The sequence below is a fragment of the Grampus griseus genome (genome assembly GCF_964374135.1).
Source record: "Grampus griseus genome assembly, chromosome: 5".
NCBI lineage: Eukaryota > Metazoa > Chordata > Mammalia > Artiodactyla > Delphinidae > Grampus > Grampus griseus.
In genome coordinates, this window is record NC_138998.1 from 24070415 (window position 1) to 24087944 (window position 17530).

A 17530-nucleotide genomic window follows, 5' to 3' on the forward strand; every position below is an offset into this window, starting at 1 on the left:
GGAAAAAAAATGACTCCCAATAATTCTCAGTCCACAATACCCAGCGGTGCCAATAAGCCAGGCCAGTTATAAGAAAGATGACATAAGTACAGCCATAAAAACAGTGACCCATCCACATTAAAGAGACAAAACACACAACTCCATTTAGCAGCTCAATTAAGGTGACCTCTGGCCATCACACTTATTCCAATGACAGCTCCTCCCGCCAACACCCACTAGCCTTGGCTTTCTCCTGTGGCCTGGAAATGATGGAGGGGGCAGAAGGAATGATTCTCTCTCTCTGTCCAGGCATCAGCATTTCATAAGCGCTTATGGTGGCTTTAACCTCAAAAGAGTTCCTGCTCTGAGGGGTAAACTTTTCTCCACCATATGTAATTAGCCCATTGATGCATCTCCCACACTGTGCTGATCCTCTGGAGGACAGCATTAGTAGGTCAAGTTCAAGTGAGGAAGGCAGGTGGCACAGCTGCAGAAGATGAGAGCAAGCCCTCTGTGGAGAGAGGGCCGCAGCCCTGAGGGTCTCTGAGCAAACACTGATGCCCTGGGAGACAGGACGATAGTTTGAACCTTACAGTGTGTGACTGAAGTGTTGACGGGAGTTGGGGATGGGGGACAGGGAGCACATGTGCTGGTGTAGTTGTTCCTCCCGTTCAGCCTTTCACAGGAGTTCTGAACCAGGGGAGAGAACAGCTGGTGGAGGTGGGAGAGAAAAGGAAGCAGAGAGGGCGACCAGAAGCTCTACTATAGGCGCAGTCCCCGAAGGACGCCCGGGGCTGTGGGTAGGGGGGAACACTTGTTTCGACATCAATGTTAATTAAACACAATTACAAGAAGTCCCACCCAACCACAGCTGAAATCGCAATTGATTAAAGGAGAGTAAGAAATCTGGGTCCTCAGCGAACCCAAGCTGAGTGAGCACGGCCACCCTGAAGACAGGGATGCTGGGATGGAAGTGTCCTCATCAGTTGAGTTGCACCTGAGGGGTCCATGTGTTTCTTTGTTTTTCTGTTCTAGATTGCTGAGAAACAGGGGGATTTAGCTCTGCTGCAGAACAAAGAGAACCACAACTCAAGTTTCTCAAGTTCTGAAGCTGAGTTTATACGCTTTTGACAGTTCTGATCCAATGTCAACACTTACAATCCCCTCCCCGTACAGGAATCTGGGGGGAAGATGAAAACACATCCTGACTCCCTCACAGGTAGCCTGGCAATGCTAAGGGGTCGGTTTCCCATGAGGAGAATCAGCAGCCCCACTCAACGGGGAGACAGCACCACACATGTGGATAAAACATGCGAGTGACCATAGGACCCAGCAAACATTCAAGAATAGACTCGCCCTCCGAGACACCACCTGTAAAACCCATACATAATGCATGAGTTCAGCCATCTGTGGAAATAAACCCAGAGACTGTAAGTGTGTAACTGAAAAGATTGGGAATATTCAAAACTCCAATCAAGGGGACCAGAGTGTAATTTTAAAGAAACAAAACCAAACTGTAATTGTAATTTAGAAAAATCAATCCTAATCAATTATATTGTACCCAGTTTAAGAATAGTCTCTGGAACTCAGGGGGCGTGGATGGCCTGGAGCACACAGCAGGGAAGCCCAGAGACCCCATCATTGACAGTGTTTGTTCAGCTCTGTCAGGCTAGATGGGAGAGATCCCAAAGCTGGCATCAGCAAGGAGGCATATCCTGCCATGGCACAGGGCTGACACACCAGGCCTGTCCCTGGAAGAGCCCTGGTGGGTTTCTGAGGGCCTTTGGGGGTCACCACAGGTGTGGAGGAACCTCCACCCCTGATGCACCAGCTTCCACATACTAGACTTCCCCAAACATTTTTTAAGTGTCTTCTTTTGAAAACTGTCCTGAATTAAATGTCCCCAAACTCTGATATATTAATACCTCCCTTTGCTCTGACTTCATGTCTACCAGGGAAGCTTCTGATAATTCTTCTTCCTTAGACTCCAAATGGCAAGTATCAATACCAGTCGGCAGCATTCAATACGCTCAGTTATGGATGTATAAAATCCAGCTGAATCATCAGTCTCTTCTGAGTTTAATTGGCTCCGATAACACCCAAGTCATATCCCAAGTCAAGTCATCCTCCTGTCCAGCTGAAGCCCAGTCCCGTGATGAATTCACCACCACCCCCACCCCGAGGCCTTCAGTAACCCAGTAGAACCTGGCCTTCCACCACTATCTTCAAATTACAACATGTAAGTGTGAATTAAATGGTTAACTTTGTATCCATCAACTGACGAAAACTCTTCTATCACAGTAAAACCCAGTGAAAGGGCAAGGGGACAGTTTTTACGGACCGCTGCTGTGGCAAGGGGAGCGATTGTTAGTGCAACACAGGAAGCAAGTGGAGAGTCGAGGCCTTGTAAGGAAGGGGAGCGTTTTTGAGGATGCACACACACCAAAAGTTATCCTCTCCCCTCTTCAAGCCAGGAGAACCCTTGAAACCCCCCTCCCCAGGTGGCTCAGGGGAAGTCATTTGTACACCTTCACGAACACCAGTAAAACAATGTGTGGCATGTGTTTGCTAAAGGCATTTGCTGGAGGAAAACAAAAAAGTCCCTCAAGCATCTAAGCTATGGTTTGGAGCATTGCTGCTGTAAACTACCACAAATTCAGTTGCTTAAGTCAACACAAATTTGTTATCTTGTAGTGCTAGAGGTCAGAAGTCCAAAATCAGCCTCACTGGCCTAAAGTCAAGGTGTCGGCAGAGCTGGTTGCTTCTGGAGGATCAGGAGGAGAGTCTGTCTGCTTTTTCTGCTGCTAGAAGCTGCCATGTTCCGTGGTTCATCACCCCTTGCCCGCATCACTCCAACCTCTTCTGTGATCGGATTTCCTTCTCCTGACTCTGAGCCGCCTGACCGTTCCTCTTAGAAGGACCTTGTAATTGGGCCCACCTGGATAATCCAGGATAATCTCTCCATCTCAAAAGCCTTAACTTAATCACACCTGCAAAATCCCTTTCATCACGTAAGGCAACATCCACGGGTTGCAGGGATGAGGCGAGGACCTGGATGTCTGTGGGAGCCATTTCCAGCCTACAACAGCATCATAGCCATAGGTGGTGTTGAAAGATAAAATATTTAAAGTAAGATGTTTAAAATTTTAAGAGTTTGATCAAGAATCTCTTCTATTGGGGCAGCACCAAACCAGAAGTGGTTAGGAGCGCTCTGCAGACAGGCACAGTGGGAAAGACTTGTGCAGAGAAGGTGCAAAAGCAAAGAAAGGAAATGATTTGATTGTCTGTAGCGTAAAGCCTGGTTGGCTGTTTGTGATTCGTTGTCCTTAGCATTTTGTTTTGTTTTGTTTTTTTGCGGTATGCAGGCCTCTCACTGTTGTGGCCTCTCCTGTCGCGGAGCACAGGCTCCGGATGTGCAGGCTCAGCGGCCATGGCTCACGGGCCCAGCCGCTCCGCGGCATGTGGGATCTTCCCGGACCGGGGCATGAACCCATATCCCCTGCATCGGCAGGCGGACTCTCAACCACTGCGCCACCAGGGAAGTCCTCATTGTCCTTAACATTTTGGATTTGTAACCTGGAGGCATTTATGGGCTCAGATGTTGGTCGGTTTACATAGGTCATCAAGGCGTTGGAGCCAGTCTAATGGCCTCCTTGTTTAATTAATGTAACAGTTGGGACAGGAGTAAATGGCACAACTGAAATGCAATTGATAAACCTTAAAGACTGAGCTCCAAGGGGCTGCATTCTAGAAGACAGAGAACTCTTTGTATCTTGGATATCGATTCTGACTGAGAAAGGAGCTGCACATCTGAAAGGGGCTGGCATGGATCCATGTGGGACACAAATCACCACAGGACATTAGCACAGACCAAAAGAACTCCCAGGACTGGCACAACCTAGGAGAGAATACTAACAGCTCCCGGCAGACGTCCCGAGCCCCATTCAGCTCCACATTTACCAACTGATAATTACACTGATGCTCAAATTAAGGAGTATCCAGTATGTTTAGGGTTTATTTTACAATATATAGGCTAGATGACAACTGTGCTCTACATTGTGCTCTTAATTATACTTTCTTCTTTTCTTTATAAAGTCCCAAGTAGAAAACTCCTTTAGATCTCATCAAGCAAGTAAGCTGACCAGAGATCCCAACTAAAGTTTGTGGTCAGTATGCCAGGGCTTGGGTCAGGTAGCTCAGGTCAACACTATCTGTGACTTATTCCTGTTGACTGCGCGTCCATGGCAAGAGTCCCTCCTTAGCCCCAAATATCTCCCCATCCAGCCCCATCACAAGCCTATAATGAAGATCTGCTTCCTATCAAGCTTGGCTTCCAACTTGAGTCTGTCTGGATTCAGATTTGCCCGCTTTTTAGCTACATGACAGTGAACTTAACATTTCTGAACCTTGGCTTCATCATCTATAAAATATAGGTTCTAATCTCTACCTTGCAGGTTATTATCGTAATGAATAAAGTAGAATTATAGCTAACATGAGAACATAGCACTCAATAAATTGTAGCTGTTTATTATTGTTATTGATATTTTTTCCCATCTGTGAAACAAAGATAATAATATACACACAATTTGTGTAAGAATTAGGTAACAGTATATTAAGCACCTGACACAGGACCCGGCGTGTAGAAAATGTTCAGTGAAAATTCATTCCCTAACCCCTCTTTCCCTGTGTTCCTCACAATCACTCTGCTGGGTTAACTGAAAAGAAGAACTATTGGCTCCAGAAAAATGCTGTCAAAATGTAAACCTTTCAGTGGGAATGTAAATTGGTGCCGCCACTATGGAACACAGTATGGAGATTCCTCAAAACACTAAAAATAGAGTTTCTATAAGATCCAGCAGTCCCACTCCTGGGCATATATCCAGACAAAACTATAATTCAAAAATATACATGCACCCCTATGTTCACAGCAGCACTGTTCACAATAGCCAAGACATGGAAACAACCTAAACGTCCATCGACAGATGAACGGATAAAGAAGATGTGGTATATCTATACAATGGAATATTACTCAGCCATAAAAAAGAATGAAATAATGCCATTTGCAGCCACATGGATGGACCTAGAGATTATCATACTAAGTGAAGTAAGTCAGACAGAGAAAGACAAATATCATATGATATCATTTATATGTGGAATCTAAAATATGACACAAATGAACTTATCTATGAAATAGACTCACAGACATAGGGAACAGACTTGTGGTTGCAAAGGGTCAGGGGTGGGGGAGGGATGGAGTGGGAATGTGGGATTAGCAGATGCAAACTCATATATAGAATGGATAAACAATAAGGTCCTACCGTATAGCACAGCCAATTATATTCAATATCCTGCGATATCTATAATGGAAAAGAATATATATTTATATGTGTGTGCATGTGTGTGTGTATATATATATATATATATATATATATATATATATGACTGAGTCACTTTGCTGTACAACAGAAATTACACAACTCTGTAAATCAACTATACGTCAATAAAATAATTATTTTCTAATGTAAACTTTTCACCTGAGACAACCCCCTGACTGGCTCATCAACACAGACTCATTTCTTAGATGAGCTTGCCACTACCACTGTCCAGAGAGCCTGTCCCTAAGGAGACAGGAAAGACTAGTTTTAATGGGATGGGCCACTAAGGTGTGTTAGGAGGGTATTCACTTAGGGACCTCTTATGAAAGGATCCTGTGAGTGACAGAAACACAGCTTTAAGAAGCTTAAGGAAAGACTATGTGGGATGAAAAATCTGTTGACTAATAGAAAAGTCCAGTGGACATATCTCGTAAATACACCCAGATCCGGATACTCCAAAGGTGTTGTCAAGAAGTGTGGCATGTTCCACCTCTTGGCTTTGCCTTCTTCCATTTTGTTTCTCTATCTCAAGAAGCTGCCCTCTTCAGGGTGGCCCCTGGTCACCAGCTTAGCAAATGCAATGGACAGAGGGAGGCTCTTTCAGAGAGTTCCAACAAAATCCCTGGGCTGGAATTCACTGGACCAACCTGGGCAAGGTGACCAGCCCTATTGAAGTCACTGAGGCCAAAGAGATGGAATATGCTAATAGCCAGGCTGAGGGAACGTGCTCACCTTGGAGCTAATATATGTGCATGCTGGGAGGGCGGGTGAGTCACAGCTCCCTCCTGAGCTCCATGGACTGAGTGGGTGATGAGTAGTTTGCCAAAGAAAGTGAAAAGTGCCAAGGTTAAAAGAAGAGGAGGTAGACTCTGGTGAAGCACAACCTTCCGGGGGACTTAAGACACGGGGGGCCTGGGTTCACTGAGCAACAAAAGGTCCCCAGCAAATACAGCAGACCCCAGAGATGGGAGGAGAGACACATAGCTTCCTAGCAGCTCTTCTGCTTACAGTTCTTGCCCTGTCTGCCTTTGATTAAGTAGATTACCACATCCCATCAGCCTTTCCAGTCTCTGGAATACCCATGATTCATTTTCTTTAGAGCACTCTAGAGGATCTTACATTTTCAGAGTGTGAATCAAGGTCAGAGGTCAAAGCCAGACAAATAGCCACTCAACCTTGCCACCCTGTCCTGGACAAGCAAGGAAGAGGGCAGAGAGCTGGTCATTAACCACTTTGCTCGAGAACCCTTGTCTCTCAAAAGATGCTGTAAAATTGGGTAATAAAAACAAAAAAGAATCTTAGATATCACGAAGTTTGTTGATCAGATCATTGTGCGGGTCCCCGCTGAAGCTGGCTACACTGAAAACAGACATTTGTTCCTGACCCCGGGAGTCCCAGTTCCTAATCAGTCCTAATCCCTGGCAGTTCTGCAGTTTCCCTCCCCAGTTACCAGGTTCTCTTCTCATGAAGAACTTTAACAATGGCTTCTGGAAAAACTAAATAAATTATAGCCACTAGTCCCTTTTATCCATGGCTTTATTTCAAGGACTTCTGACAGGTTCAAGAGGCATAATTTTACTCAGGCCAGCTTGTTCCATTCAAATTCTACCCATCCAGATGCTTCAGAAGACTCTTGAGTGATTCATTTTGCTTTATCTGTCTCAGCCTCGTTACAGAGAAGTTATATCATCAGTCTGTAATTCCCAAGGATGAGATTTTTACTTCAACATCTGCAGAGTACAATAAAGGTGGCTTAACTTAAAAATAGAGCAAGGTTCCAACCCGTTTGGCCATGGCTCTACAAGCAAAGCCCACGTTTAAGGATAAAAGCAAATCGGCAAGATAGCCAAGAATATTCGTTCTTCACCCTGGTTATACGTTAAAGTCATTCAAGGAGATTTTTTTAAATTACCATGCCAGAACCTCACCCTAAACCCATGAAATACAAATCTCTGAGGCTGGGGCCTAAATTCTGGAATTTTCTTTTAAATGTGAAGCGAAGTTAAGAACTACTGCTTAGAACGGCGGTCCCCAAACTTTCCGGCACCAGGCACCGGCAAGAGTGGTTGGGGGGAATGGTTCAGGCGGTAATGCGAGCGATGGGGAGAGGCTGTAAATATAGACGAAGCTTCGCTCGCTCACCTGCCGCTCACCTCCTGCTGTGCGGCCCCGTTCCTAACAGGTTGCAACCGGTACCAGTCCACGGCCAGGGGGTTGGGGACACCTGGCTTAGAAGATGCTGGGGTTCTTAAGGAATGAGTCCAGATCATCATTTCTGATTCATCTGCAGGCTGGTGTCACCTGGGAAGAGACATCTACAAATGTCCTAGGAACTGTGTGTCCCGTTCATTGTGTCTTGAATACCTGAGGATGATGAGCTTAAGAATTAAAGGATCCTGAGGTCAGCTTTAAAGGAGGGCAAATCTGTGCTTATGCGGAAAAAAACTGTCTACTCACAAAGGAAGACACTGACAGATAAAGGAAACCTGTCCCCTAAGCTACAAAGGATCAGACCACCAGGGTACAGTTAGCAAAATCTCACAGTGACACCGTGTCTAGGTCTGGGTGTTTGTTCAGACTCTGACACTCATTTGTTATATGACCTTGGATAAATCTATTAACCTCCCTTGTCAAGTTTACCCACTTGAGGAATAGGCATGGCCTTCTTGGCCCTTTAAAGATCCTTTAAAGAAACAAAAGGCATTAGCTCTCATCAAAAAGTAACTTTTGACCTATAATGAATGAATGAAAAAACAGGCCACAGAAGTTGTTAATGGGAGAGAAGGACAATTCCTCCTGATAAATGCTACCTTTACTTCCTCCCCATTGCTTTACTTCTCTATTTACAGAAACAAGAGACAAAACTACTGGAAATGCACCAAACTAGATTAAGGACATATTAAAGCTCCCTCAGTGCGCTGAAGATAAATGTTTTGAAAATTAAGCTGATCAGAGCTACTCAAGAGTTGAAATACGTTCAGGGTAAATCAGAGCGTCAGAAGTCTCAACAATCTCTTAAAAAAGCATAAAAATCCACAAGCTTTCAAAGAGTACCCCCTATCTACAGATGAATTCGTGCCTTGTCAAAATTTCTTTCTTGTTACAGATAAACAGGAAATAAGGGTAGAAAGTTATTAACCATGACAAGCCTTCTTAACAATAAAAACCGATACAAAAACTAAACAATGATATCCAGTGAGAAAGACCAGGGTCAGGACTGACTTACAGATGCAGCTTAGCCTTCATTCTTCCAAAGTCCTCAGTACTCCAAGGTCAAGTAGCTGAGAAAGTGGACTTAAACTCTTTATGTGACCGCCATTGTCAGAAGGACAGAACTTGGGAAGCCGGCTGGTTAATTCCTCCCAGGCTGGGGATCTGACCCTAGTGGGCAATGTCATTTGATTCTGGAGAGCACAAGAAGCAACTAGGGTTCTCTCCGTGTGCAGATAACCGAGATGGAATGCAGGCAATTCATCTCATGATGCCATCCCCTGTGGCAAGCACCAAGATGCAGACATACTACCCTGGAGAACCATCTACCTTCTTGTTTTTTGGTTTTTTTTTTTAAGTTTTGTTTGTTTGTTTGATGTGGACCATTTTTAAAGTCTTTATTGAATGTGTTACAACATTGTTTCCGTTTTATGTTTTGTTTTTTTGGCTGTGAGGCATGTGGGATCTTAGCTCCCTGACCAGGGATTGAACCCACACCCCCTTCTTTGGAAGGCAAAGTCTTAACCACTGGACTGCCAGGGAAGTCCCTACCTTCTTGATTTATTCCCATCAAAATGATTCATCTCCTCCTTCCTTCTTCTGTTCACTCTTTCAGGAAACATACTATATTTGTACGGTGTGCCAGACCTAATGCAAATTATGGTGGATACCAAGCTTAAAAAAAAAATTCCCTTCATTCAAGGAGTGTGGTAATGTAACCGAAAGTGGAGTCTGGCTGCTCACCACTCAAAAGCCAAGAGGCAAGGTTGGTCGAAAGGAAAGTTTGCTTTATTTTGGATGCCAGCAACTGGGGGTAGGGTGGACTCCTGTCCAAAGGCCAACTCCCCACCACTGACAATCAGTGGGCAAGAGCTTTTATAGATGGAGGGAGGGGGTCACATGCAGAAACAGCACAGTCAGCTCTGACAGTCATCTTGAAATTGGTCACCAGTGGTCTGATCAGCATCATCTTGATTGTTTTAAGCACAATTAATCTGCAGTTCCAGGGTCAGTTTTTTCCCATTTCTTTGAAGCTAATTCTTGGAATTGTGGCAGCTTATGTCATGGTTACAGTCTGGTCATCATGTAGTTAACATCTTCCACCTGGCGGGGGTTTTAATGTCTATAAGACAGCTCACAGGATACGGCTCAGAATATTATCTATAGCCCTTGAGGAGGAACTCAAGGTTCTTGACCTTGCTTACTGACTAAACTATTATTATTTAGTCTTGTTGGATGTTTTCCTTTGTTTCTGCATTTTCTCACTTCTTTGATTAGACTTCTTCTTTGGCTAAAGTTTTTCCACAGACAAAAGACAGGCGGAGGACATGGGGAGGGGGGCAAGGACCATAGGTTCCTGCTCCATTTCAGAAAGAGCTGCGATGAAGGAATGCCTAGTATGCAATGTGCAATGTGAGGGGAACGAAAGCCAGATTTGAGGGGTTTAGTCAGGAAAGGCTTTATGGGAGTATCAACTGAGATAAAATAAATAACACAAAGAAAAGTTATGGAAATTGCGTTCCAGGCAGAGGGAAGAGTTTATGCAAAGTCCAAGACATGTCCATGGATCAGGAAGAATGTTTCAAGCAATCCAGCACAGCTGGAGTGTGAGGAATTTAAAGACAAAGGGAAAGAGATGGGATGAGCAGGAGGGGTGGACCAAATCACAGGGTTTTGGAGGACCCCATCAAGGAGTTTGGATTTTACACGGAAGGTAACATGGAGTCACCAAAGGTTTTAAACAGTGTCGTGAATGGGTAAGCCCAACACAGTGAAGGGTGGATTGGAAGATGGATAAAATGGAAATGAGGAAGCCAGTTGGGAATGCTCGTTGCAGAAAATGGTAGAAATCAAGGGGCACCAAGGCAGGAGTGAGGACAAGAGAAAGTGGGTGCTGGGATGAGCAGATGGCTGCCCTGGGTGACTGGGAGATGGTGGTGAGAGAGAAACCATGGAGGAAAGCGTGTTTGGGGAGAGTTCAGTTTTAGTGTTAGTTGCAAGCTGGGTCCTGTCAGCAGGTGAATGTGTAAATCTGGGGCTGGGATGATAGGCTTGACCACAATAGAAATACAAAACTGGGGATACAGGATGGAGGGAGATATTACTGCCCACAGAAAGCGTGCTTGTGAGATGCACACGTAGTCAAGGCGAGAATCCTCTCTGGAAACAGAGGAGTTGACAGTGATGGACTCTGTAATGACTAATAAGAAACTTACAGCCCCTCAAATGCATAAAAATAATACCCAGTGCTGGCTATCATTTGTTGGACACTTAGCAGGTGCCAGGCAGTGCATGAGTGATCCCACGTCATCCCCAAACAATCAGAGACATGTCTCCCATTTCTGTCCTCATTTTTCAAATAAGCAAGCCTAGATTTGTGGAGATTAAGGGACTTGCCCAGGGTTATGCATTATAAGGGAAGGAGCCGGGTTTTGCCACCAGTTTTATCAGAGTGCGGAGCACAAACCGTTAACCTGCGGTGCAAACCCCACTTACTATTTCCAGAAAGAAAAGAGCTATTTTTTTCCTCTGCTCCTTACCAAGAGGCGAAATTTTGCAATGCAAACATTAGAAGAAGAAACAATGATTTGGGGGCGAGGAGAACTGAGAAGGAGGGCGTGGATTACTAAAGCAGAAACAGAAACTGCCTCTGCCCCAGCCTGCCTGTGCTGGGGGCAAAAAGGGCAGCATAGGGAATAGACCTCAGTGCGGTCCTTCCTTTCTGAAGCTGACAAGCACACGCTGACATGTTAGGATGGTTTGTGAACACAATGCAGAGTGGGTGGGCCGGGGACTGAGATGCTGAAAACAACAGACTTCAAGGCAGAAGGGAGCTTGGCCGAAAGGGCACATTTTTTTCAGCGAATCATCCGAACCGAGAGCGCCTTTTCACTTGCTTGACATCAGACAAGACGATTCTCACACATGTATTTTTCCTTTCTTTTTTTTTTTTTAATTGATCATCTTTTTTTTAACATCTTTATTGGACTATAATTGCTTTACAATGGTGTGTTACTTTCTGCTTTATAACAGTGTAGCAGCTATACATATACATATATCCCCATATCCCCTCCCTCTTATGTCTCCCTCCCACCCTCCCTATCCCACCCCTCTAGGTCATCACAAAGCACCTAACTGATCTCCCTGTGCTATGCGGCTGTAGCCGCACGAGCTATCTATTTTCCTAGCTATCTAGCTATCTATTTTACATTTGGTAGTGTATATATGTCAATTCCACTCTCTCACTTTAACCCATCCACCCCCACTCCGTGTCCTCAAGTCCATTCTCTACGTCTTCATCTTTATTCCTGTCCTGTCCCTAGGTTCATCAGAAGGCAGTCTGATCTTGGGTCTGGTTTTGTTTTCCATGATTTGCAGTGTCCAGACCCAGCCACAGCAGGAGCCCAACCTTGCCTCAGAGGGGGTCCTGGAGGAAAATTGTGCCCATGAGCCCCTTTGCCAGAATCCCACCCAGGGCTTGGATTCCATCATTTCAGGAACCGATTTTTGTTTTTGTTTGTTTTTTAATTTTATTTTATTTTTGTTTTATAAGTTTATTTATCCAATTTATTTATTTTTGGCTGCATTGGGTCTTCGTTGCTGTGCATGGGGTTTCTCTAGTTGTGGCGAGCGGGGGTTACTCTTTGTTGTGGTGTGCACGCTTATCATTTCAGTGGCTTCTCTTGTTGCAGAGCATGGGCTCTAGGCACATGGGCTTCAGTAGTTGTGGCCCTCGGGCTCAGTAGTTGCAGCTCGCGGGCTCAGAGCACAGGCTCAGTAGTTGTGGCACACAGGCTTAGTTGCTCCATGGCATGTGGTATCTTCCCAGACCAGGGCTTGAACCCATGTCCCCTGTGCATTGGCAGGCAGATTCCTAACCACTCTGCCACCAGCGAAGTCCAGAACCGATTTTTTAAAGGTGAGTGTTTTTCTTCACTAAACTCAAGCTCGCTCGCTCTCTCTCTCTCTCTCTCTCACACACACACACACACACACACACACACACACCCCTCTTCCTTTCTAGCCACATCTTACTGCCTTGGCAGAGAGTGCAGTGAAGCAGAAAACAAATGCAGGAAGTGACAGACGACACAAGCCTTTGTCCAATTAGCAATAAGAAAATCACAGGCTCCAGTGGTGACCATTCATGTCGCACAGCCAGCTCAGCAAAGAGCCCTGCTCCACGTCTCTCTGATCTAATTAGAACCACTCAGGCCATGGCTGCCCAGCCAGTCTCTGCATTTTTAGTCCACACAGGGCCCATGCCCGAGTTGGCCATTAATGAGGGACATGAAACCATCAATAGCTTTGATTAAGCCACAGACTACCATGCTATTTAGATGTGCCATGTTTCACAGATTCTAAGACAGGCTTCCCTGCCCTCCACATTTTAACATCTTTTAAAATCAAAATGTGCCTTAGAATCAAGGCAATCACAGAATAGTCGTCTTGGTCTCTGTGTGGCAAACTTGGTCACAGCTGTTCATGCTATCATACTTTCAGCTGAGTTCAATGCATGGCTGCAAGGACGGGTGTGGAGGTTCAATGCCGTTTAAAAGGCCCTCCAAAGATTATCCTATATTTTGGCATTCGAACAATGAACTATTGTGGATGCAAAAAGAAACAGAGGAAGGGGCTGTAAATTTGACATTTGTGAAGCAAGTATTTGTTGCTACAGGAAAACCGCCATTCTATACTTTCTCACAAAGCAACAATCAACTTCTTTCAAGACCTCAAAAAGGATGAAATCTACAAGAAATTAAGCAGTTATATTTGCCCCACATCCAGCAAAGCAACTGAATGCAAGAGAAATTGACAAATCCTTCGGAAGAGATGAAAGAAATTTCAAAGCAGCACAGGCTAGTATGACCAATCAAGGACCATGCAGAATGACTGTTAAGACATTACGTAAGAGTTTAAAATAACTTTTTCTATCTTAGAAGTTCACTAGACAATGGTGAATCTTGTAGTCTATGGTTTCTTAGGTTTGATGAAATATAGTATGTCCAGAATAAGTTTCACCCCCAAGAAAACCCTTTAAAGTGCTTGAGAATTTGAAAAAGATATGTTCACATTTCAGGAGAGGGCAGCCACTGCAGACATTGATGAGAGATAGAGACAGGTCTGCATACCCAAAAGCATCACCCGCCCTACAGCAGTTGCTCTTGCTTGTCATCCCCTGCCCTGCCTTCCTTGCTAGCAGAACCCAGAGTTGATTCAAGGGTGATGGGGTCTTGTGCTTCAGAAGAGACTTGTTCCTTCTCCACCCCAGAGAAGCTTCATTAATCAATCCCAACATCATGATTGCTTCTCTTTCCCATTGGTTGTTTTAGCGGTGACACGTGACCCAGTTCTTACCAATGAGATGTGAAAATATGGGAGTGGGAGGGGAGGGAAGACTTCTAGGATTAAAAAAGATGTGAGACGGCAGACAGAAGAAGCAAGAAGAACTACAATCCTGCAGCCTGTAAAACAAAAAACACATTCACAGAAAGAGAGACAAGATAAAAAGGCAGAGGGCTAAGTACCAGATGAAGGAACAAGATAAAACCCCAGAGAAACAACTAAATGAAGTGGAGATAGGCAACCTTCCAGAAAAAGAATTCAGAATAATGATAGTGAAGACGATCCAGGACCTCGGGAAAAGAATGGAGGCAAAGATTGAGAAGATGGAAGAAATGTTTTAAAAAGACCAATAAGAATTAAAGAACAAACAAACAGAGATGAACAATACAATAACTGAAATGAAAACTACACTAGAAGGAATCAATAGCAGAATAATTGAGGCAGAAGAACAGATAAGTGACCTGGAAGACAGAATGGTGGAATTCACGGCTGCAGAACAAAATAAAGAAAAAAGAATGAAAAGAAATGAAGACAGCCTAAGAGTCCTCTGGGACAACATTAAACACAACAACATTCATATTATAGGGGTCCCAGAAGGAGAAGAGAGAGAGAAAAGACCAGAGAAAATATTTGAAGAGATTATATTCAAAAATTTCCCTAACATGGGAAAGGAAATAGCCACCAAAGTCCAAGAAGCCAAGACAGTCCTGTACAGGATAAACCCAAGGAGCAACATGCTGAGACACATAGTAATCAAATTGGCAAAAATTAAAGACAAAGAATAATTATCGAAAGCAACAAGGGAAAAATGACAAATAACATACAAGGGAACTCCCATAAGGTTAACAGCTGATTTCTCAGCAGAAACTCTACAAGCCAGAAGGGAGTAGCATGATATACTTAAAGTGATGAAAGGGAAGAACCTACAACCAAGATTACTCTATCCAGCAAGGATCTCATTCAGATTCGAGGGAGAAATCAAAACCTTTACAGACAACAAAAGCTAAGAGAATTCAGCACCACAAAACCAGCTCTACAACAAAAGCTAAAGGAACTTCTCTAAGTGGGAAACACAAGAGAAGAAAAGGACTTACAAAAACAAACTCAAAACAATTAAGAAAATGGTCATAGGAACATAGATATAGATAATTACCTTAAATGTAAATGGATTAAATGTTCCAACCAAAAGACACCAGCTTGCTAAATGGATACAAAAACAAGACCCATATAGATGCTGTCTACAAGAGACTCACTTCAGACCTAGGGACACATACAGACTGAAAGTGAGGGGATGGAAAAAGATATTCCATGCAAGTGGATATCAAAAGAAAGCTGGAGTAGCAATACTCATATCAGAACAAATAGACTTTAAAATAAAGGAACTTACAAGAGACAAGGACGGACATTACATAAGGATCAAGGGATCAATCCAAAAAGAAGATATAACAATTATAAATATATATGCACCCAACATAGGAGCACCTCAATATATAAGGCAACTGCTAACAGCTATAAAAGAGGAAATCAACAGTAACACAATAATAGTGGGGGACTTTAACACCTCACTTTCACCAATGGACAGATCATCCAAAATGAAAATAAATAAGGAAACAGAAGCTTTAAATGACACAATAGACCAGATAGATTTAATTGATATTTATAGGACATTCCATCCCAAAACAGCAGATTACACTTTCTTCTCAAGTGCACATGGAACATTCTCCAGGATAGATCACATTGTGGGTCACAAATCAAGCCACAGTTAATTTAAGAAAATTGAAATCATATCAAGCATCTTTTCTGACCACAATGCTATGAGACTAGAAATCAATTACAGTGAAAAAAAATAAAAAACAGAAACACATTGAGGCTAAACAATACGTTACTAAATAACCAAGAAATCACTGAAGAAATCAAAGAGAAAATTTAAAAATACCTAGAGACAAATGACAATGAAAACACGATGACCCAAAACCTATGGGATGCAGCAAAAGCAGTTCAAAGAGGGAAGTTTATAGCAATACAATCCTACCTCAAGAAACAACAAACATCTCAAATAAACACTCTAACCTTTTGCCTAAAGGAACTAGAGAAAGAAGAGCAAACAAAACCCAAAGTTAGCAGAAGGAAAGAAATCATAAAAATCAGAACAGAAATATATGAAATAGAAACAAAGAAAACAATAGCAAAGATCAATAAAACTAAAAGCTGGTTCTTTGAGAAGATAAAAAAAAATTGATAAACCATTAACCAGACTAATCAAGAAAAAGAGGGAGTGGACTCTAATCAATAAAATTAGAAATGAAAAAGGAGAAGTTACAACAGACACTGCAGAAATACAAAGGCATCCTAAGAGACTACTACAAGCAACTCTATGCCAATAAAATGGACAACCTGGAAGAAATGGACAAATTCTTAGAAAAGTATAACCTTCCAAGACTGAACCAGGAAGAAACAGAAAATATGAACAGACCAATCACAAGTAATGAAATTGAAGCTGTGAATAAAATTCTTCCAACAACAAAAGTCCAGGACTAGATGGCTTCACAGGTGAATTCTATCAAACACTTAGAGAAGAGCTATCACCCATCCTTCTCAAACTCTTCCCAAAAATTACGGAGGAAAGACCACTCCCAAACTCATTGTATGAGGCCACCATCACCCTGACACCAAAACCAGACTAAGATACTACAAAAAAAGAAAATTACACACCAATATTACTGATGAATATAGATGCACAAATCCTCAATAAAATACTAGCAAACAGAATCAAACAACACATTAAAAGGATCATACATCATAAATCCCATCAAGTGGGATTTATCCCAGGGATGCAAGGATTCTGCAATATACACAAATCAATCAATGTGATACACCATATTAACAAATTGAAGACTAAAAACCATATGATCATCTCAGTAGATGCAGAAAAAGCATTTGACAAAATTGAACACCTATTTATGATAAAAACTCTCCAGAAAGTGGGCATAGAAGGAACCTACCTCAACATAATAAAGGCCATATGCAACAAACCCACAGCAAACATCATTCTCAATGGTGAAAAACTGAAAGTACTTCCTCTAAGATCAGGAACGAGACAAGGATGTCCACTCTCATCAACATTATTCAACATAGTTTTGGAAGTCCTAGCCATGGCCATCAGAGAAGAAAAAGAAATAAAAGGAATACAAATTGGAAAAGAAGAAGTAAAACTGTCACTGTTTGCAGATGACATGATACTATACATAGAGAATTCTAAAGATGCCACCAGAAAAATACTAGAGCTAATCAATGAATTTGGTAAAGTTGCAGGATACAAAATTAATGCACAGAAATCTCTTACATTCCTATACACTAATGATGAAAAATCTGAAAGAGAAATTAAGGAAACACTCCCATTTACCATTGCAACAAAAAGAATAAAATACCTAGGAATAAACCTACCTAAGGAGACAAAAGACCTGTATGCAGAAAACTATAAGACACTGATGAAAGAAATTAAAGATGATACCAACAGATGGAAAGATAGACCATGTCCTTGGATTGGAAGAATCAACCTTGTGAAATCAACCTTGTGAAAATGACATGGGAAGCAATCTACAGGTTCAATTCAATCCCTA